This window comes from Rhea pennata, chromosome 3 (assembly GCF_028389875.1).
Source record: "Rhea pennata isolate bPtePen1 chromosome 3, bPtePen1.pri, whole genome shotgun sequence".
Classification (NCBI taxonomy): domain Eukaryota; kingdom Metazoa; phylum Chordata; class Aves; order Rheiformes; family Rheidae; genus Rhea; species Rhea pennata.
Genome location: NC_084665.1, coordinates 88,688,422 through 88,695,080, shown reverse-complemented (window position 1 = coordinate 88,695,080; position 6,659 = coordinate 88,688,422).

Genomic DNA, 6,659 nt, shown 5'->3' with positions numbered 1-6,659 from the left:
CGGAGCGGGAGGAGGAGGAGGAGGAGGAGGAGGAGGAGGAGGAAGGCCCGGCGCGGGCCCGCCTCGCCGCGGGAAGCTCCCCTGACGTGGCAGCGGCGGGCACCGCGGAGGGAGGCACCTGCGGCGCCGGCGCCGCCCCGGAGCCCCGCCGCGCCCGGCGCTGCTGCCCTCGGGGGCGCCCCGCGGCCCCCCGCTCCCCCAAAGCTGAGGGACTTGCAGACCCCCCGAGCCCCAGGGCCCCCCGAAAGAGCGAGCGGGGCCCTGAGGTGCGGGTGGTGCCGCCCCCTCGCACCGCTGCTCGGCTCGGCGAGAATTGGCAGCAGAACGCGGGCTCCGCGCACAGCTGCCCTTTGCCCAGGCCCCTCTGCCCGAGGCACCCAGCGCCGTGGACACTACGGAGCCGAGGGGGCACGTAACGTACTGACAGTTGCCCCCGGCCCTGTTCTCAGCAGCCTCGAGTTCCCTTTAATTCATCACGAGCCGCAAGTGGGAACGCGTGGGGTGTTCTTGTCCACAGCTGCATGAGCTTGAAACACTCGCTCCTGGCTCATGAAGTCCCCTTAATTTTGTCTAGGTTACTTTTGTATCCTTTTCTCTCTAATTGTCATTATAAAAATATTTTTCTTCCTGTTTCCATTCGCAGTTCTGTTTCCTGCTTCGGTCTAACAGCAACAAAATCAGTTGTAAACAAAAGTACTTAGTCTTTTTCCACTGCCTCTTGTTCTCAGAATTTCAAAATAAGGCTAACTCTTCCCTTTCCTGGTCTATTACATAGTGATGTTGTGGTAACAAAAATAGATTAAAAAAAAAAAACAACTTTATTCCACCTTAAAAAGTGACTGAATTTTCCAAAGAGCAAAGTTACCCTCCTTTATTTAGAGGACAAAACTCCGTGTGCAATGTACAGTATTAATAATCAATATACAGCAGCAGTGCGGGAACAGAGCCAAACCTTGGGATTCCCTCTGACACCAGAAGTGCCCCATAGTATATTTAATGGCTGGTAACTCATGATCACGTTTCAGCCATTTTTCTTAAAGATTTTTTTGCTGATCTGACAACCTGAGCACGTGAGCTACTCGTGAACCGTTTTGCTTATTCTTAACAGGTATGTCCCATCCTTCTGTATTTGCCCGAGGGATCTTGCTGAGCGGAGGGAGAAGGGCTCTGGGACCAGCCAGGACTGGAGCCTGCCCTTCCCCAAAGTAGCTGAGCAGCTAGTACTGTGCATTCAGGATGCAGGAATTCTCCATACAGAACCCTGGAATCTACTTTGATAGAAAATATTTCACATAGTGGTCTGATAATGCAAATAATGGCATGATTCAAGGGGAGTGATATTCACTGTGAACTAGTTACAGGTTATATAAAACGAGTTCAGCTTTCTCTTCTGGGCTCCAGTCTATGAACCTTGCAGCCTTTATAATGTAATTTTATATAGTTCAAGGAGGAAGCACCTGTAGTTAATATGAAGCTTTGTGTTTTAGCTAAAAAAAGAAAAGGAATACATAGTCACTGTAACTACATGAAAGCCAAATACCATTGAAAATAAACTAAATAGACTTAAATTTTAAATAACTGAAATTCACTGATAAGATGTAGAAGTTTTTTCCATTTAATTAAGCCTGTTTTGGTGCTATTTCACATTTCACCATATGAAATACAGTGCAGGGCTACTGAGAAGAGACCGATTTTATTACCCATCATATTATCCAGTTAGAAGTCAGGGCTCCAGGAGAGAAATGCCGACAGATGACAAAGTTTTGAAACCATTGATTCCTGGGAGGTAATCTTGTAACTAAGTGTGGGGCTAGAAACCTGGGGTTTAATTCCACACTGCTACATGTCACCAGCTGCTTGTGACAGACTCAAACCAGACGCCGCAGAGCTCTTGCAGTAGGAGCCATAGTCAGTGTTGCCAGGGTGAAAAGTCAGCTTCCCTCCTCCTCCTTCATGTGATCAAAAATGCTCTAATCCTTTTGGATTTGTGTTTTCATTTGTCTTTTGTTTGGGTTTATGTACGCAGAGGCCATTTTGTTCTAGCAACTTGTTTTTTTAAAAAGCAAAATGCCAAATTTAGTAGCAAAATTGCAGTCAAATCCCACATGTTGGCAGCACTTCATGTAGCTTGTGTATCCTGTCATATGATCTAACTTGTTGAAAAATTGAACATGCTCAGCTGAAGCATTAGAAACTGAAAGTTTCAGTCTGAACAATGCTATGATAAAGATTTCCTTATTTAATGTCTCATAAAATCCTTGCAGAAAGATTTTATTCAACTTTGCCACATTAGTTGCAGTGAGAATAATCAATTCTGACAATTCCAAATATTAAAAATTGTTTGGCTTTAATACATTACATTAAAGTAAGGCTTCAGTTTGATGAAAAAAACCTCTAATATTATTTTAAATAATCAAATTACTTTTTTTTTAATTTCCAGTTTCTGAGAAGATTATTTTGCTCATATTTCTAAGTATTTTTCTGCAGTTGTGGTGCACTGATTTTTTTTTCTGTTAGATTAAAATAGAAATCCTCATTTGCCTACCTAGCTTCAAAGCAAAAGAGCATATAGGCCTCTCTATTGCAAAAAAATATTGTAAACATTAATGACTGGATGATAAGGTCTGATAAAATGTGTAAGTCTTCTTGCAGCTCTTTCTACTGAAATAAAGTAAATGTATAGGCAGAATTCCCCTGGCCTATTGTAGGCTATGGATATAGATGTCTGAGCTGGTTACCAGAGGCTCCTTTTATAGCTAATGGAGGGAAAGAGTCACTTTTATGGCACATTTCATTTTATCTGAAATAGATCTTAAATATAGATCAGGTGAATCATACTTTAGAAGTTCATGTTTCTCTCAATTAGCTATAAAGCAAGCTGAGGCTGACTTATAGATAGTTATAGTTAGGTATATATCGGATGTATAGACAGCTTTATCAGATATATCATAGAATCATAGAATCATAGAATCAGTAAGATTGGAAGGGACCTCTGGAGATCATCTAGTCCAACCTCCCTGCTCAACAGGGTCACCTAGAGCATGTTAGACAGGGTTGCATCCAGGCGGGCCTTGAAGATCTCCAGAGAAGGAGACTCCACAACCTCTCTGGGCAAAATATCTCTCTATATCTGATACAAACATATCATGTATTTCTCCTCAGTTTAAAAGAATTACAAACATAAGTCAATAGATAGAGCCTCTTATTTTTGACAGTAAGACTTTTGTCATTGCTGAAGTGGTGTTGAACAGCCAAGAGAACTCAGCAAATAGGAAAGAGAATCATGAAGTTCAGCGTGCTGACCTGGGGGAATGGACTCCAACCACTGAGGATGGAGTTATTTCTGAAATCTCTCCTTTCTCTTGGAGGCAGGACACCTGCATGATACTGCAATTCACCCATCTTGAGGTGGCTTCTCGGTATGCAGAAAAACAACCAGTGGGGAAGCCAGTGACAACCCCTAAAATGGCCTGGGCTAAAAGGAGTTGCCCAGAAAACTGCATAGGAGTCAAAGCCCTTCAAATCCAACCTGCCCACCACTGTCAGCTGTGCTGCTTGTGAGAGTTATGCCACTTTGAGGCCAGGACTGAGACCCACTGAGGCTAGAGAAGGAAAAGGCAAGGCTGTGTCATGTGGTAGCAGAAAGGGCCTCCTTCCCTGGGAGGAACTCTGTGCTCCAAAATCCCCTCCAAGGTTTTTACTGAGGACTTGGACTTAGGCACTTAAACTCCATCCATGGTCTTTTGGATCCAGTCCATTATTCCTGATAAGGAAAAAAAGAAAATGTCAAGACCAATTCCATTTTTGGTTTGATGCATTACTGTGTATTCTTGCAGATCTTGGGGAATTAAACTAAGTAAAATTAAATTACTATTTATTTCATTGGGCAGGTAATATGATTGTATGGGCAGGTAATATTGTGTGCAAAGGTGCACATAATACATTAGGTGGTTACCTAAAGCCAGTTCAGAGTGCCTTTTTGTAAGCTTTGATCTCATAAACTCAGCTACAAGTCATTTCCTCCAAAGAAGGTTTGAGATCACAAATGCTTATGATAGTAAGTCACACAACAGTTCCTTATACAAAGCACCCATACCCTGCTAGCAGAGATTCACAAAATATAGGCCAGTTTGCTTCATTTGTAATGTTACCCTTTCAATACAGACAGCTGGTGACAGAATTAAACTCTAATGGAATTAAGGAATATAATATATATATATTCAAGAACATAATATGCTTGTGTTATCAGTGGTAATAAATATGACTCATCCAGAATATAAATCAGTGTTGTGTTCATTATATATGTATAATAGTGTGGTCTCAGCTTTTAAAATCCTTTATGCAAAGTTAGACCTGGTAAATCTGGATTCACCGAGTTTGCCTCCTCCTCACCTCTCTCAGATGCATTGTACTTCTGCTCAGGGAAGAGATTGCTGTCTTTCTATCTTTTAATTCTAAAGCAACTGTCTCTCAAAACTGTTGGCTTTGCCAACTGAATTTTAATTGGTGTTATTTCAGAAATGGGAGAAAGGGAATGAGGAGAGAAGTCTACAGGTGACTGTAACTTCCCAAGCAAGCAAATGTCTGATGAGGCTCACCGAGGCAGAGTTTGCGGAGTATCTTACAGTAATTTGCATTGTGAGAAGTCAAAATGAAGATACACTGTTTTCGTCTTCTCTTCTTTTTCTGAAGAATGAGAAGAATCACATCAATTACTTCATTCACTTCCCCCATGGCATCATAGCTGTAATAGTTCAAATGGTTACCTTGCTCAGAATAAACCTGCAAAGCTATATCTCAAAGCTGCAAGCTACTATTTGAATGACAGCTGTTCATGACTCGTGATTTCAATGATCTAGTTAGTACATCTTTAGCAGATGCAGATAATGGCAAAAATTATCTCTGGTGCATGTTCTGTACCCTGCAAACTGCAGGGAGTAATTAAGAACAGCTCCCATCTAAAATTAGTTTGCTCCTATACCACTGTTTAGGGAGAAAATGCCAGGCATAGCCTTTTTCTCCTTCCGCACAACCAGTGTTTCATAATCTTCCTGCTTCAGGGCTTCAGGTCCAAGATTAAGTGGGGAGCTGCTTTTCTTTTGTTTTCATTGTGTGAATTGTTCCCAGTTCCCCTTCCCCTTAATTTGTTCTCATAAGCTTCCTTCTGTGAAGGGAACATCTGTCTTTGCAATGGCACAGTAGCCAGAAGAAAAGCAGTAAGGATTACATCCATTGCTATCGAGCAGTCTTTCCACCCTAACCATTTCAAAAAAATTACTCAAGACTCAAAGGTGAATTACCTGCATGTAGCTACTTGCATACAACTACTTGCATGCAACTGCTACCAACTCAGCAATGTGAATAAAAGATTTATGATCAGGCTTTTATTTTAAACATTCAAAAGGTGTTTCACAGTCAATATGAAGAGACTTAAAACTTACTGTGTCATTAACCAAGATATATTGAGTCATCAGTCATATCCACCTGTGTAAATATCTTGGACACTCAGGAATTTCTCAGATGGTCAGTGGAAATCTGAGGCTTGATTCAAATGCACACACACAGGCATCTTAAGCCATTTGAGAGATCCTAGAAGATCCCATGTGGAGCAGAAAGGTATGGCACAGGAGAGCTAAGGAGCACCGGTATGCCATTCTGAGCGAGGCAGTAGTGGAAGGCCAGGTAGAGTGCCTAGGGCATCTTAAGTAGTACCACAAGTTAAATGGACTAAGGTCCTAATCACAAGTCAAGAGCGCCTAGAGAGTGGCTCTGCTGACCAAAAGTCTACCTTCTAGTGATTCCGTTGCCCTCTGATAACTGACTATATTAATCAGATCTCTGCTGACTGATCTCCCTCTCTTCACTGTCACACCTCAGTTTTGGCTGTCTGCGCTCCACAGCCTAGTCCTGAGATGGCCAGCTGTGTAACCAAGGAAATTGCTGAACTGGGAGAAGGGGCTGTGAGAAAGTCTGTGCAGTAGAGCCAGACAAGATAAGGCAAAACGACAGTCAAAAGTAGGGTTATTGAGGTGACATTGACAAGGAAAACACCAACGTGAAAAATTATAAAATCCTAGAGGGAAATAGCAAGGTGTCAGAAGATGACAATGCAGCAACAATGGGGATCTATTGCAGGAAGCAGTGGAGGCCAACCCTTCCTTCTTGACATATGACAGCCTGGCCAACAAAGACTCATCTGGTATCCTACCGGGGAAGGCAAACATGTTAATGCTTAGCCTAGTAGCTTTTAGTCCTCTCTATCTGTATTAACCAATAAACAATCACTTTATACATTTAGATTGCATATATCCAACTTTCAGAAACTCTGCACATGGTGAAAGGTGTCTAGCAAAATGTCAGGTTGTGGCCTGGCAGAGAAGGCAGCTAGCGGAGTGGCTTCAGACTGAGAGCAGAATAACAAAAGCTGAAAACAAATATGCAGTCTGGTGTTGTGGTAACTATTCAAATTTGAGATTTATAGCTTGAATTTTATGGGGGCTCTGTCTGTATTACTGGTAGTAATATAAAGGTGGAATGACCACTTGCTGTGGGGCAGAGAAGGGAATGACCTTCTCCCATTGTCAGGCAATTCCAAGGATGGGCCTTTCTTGGGAATGGGAAGATTTCATGGGGGAAGATGCACTGAGAAAACCGGGAAA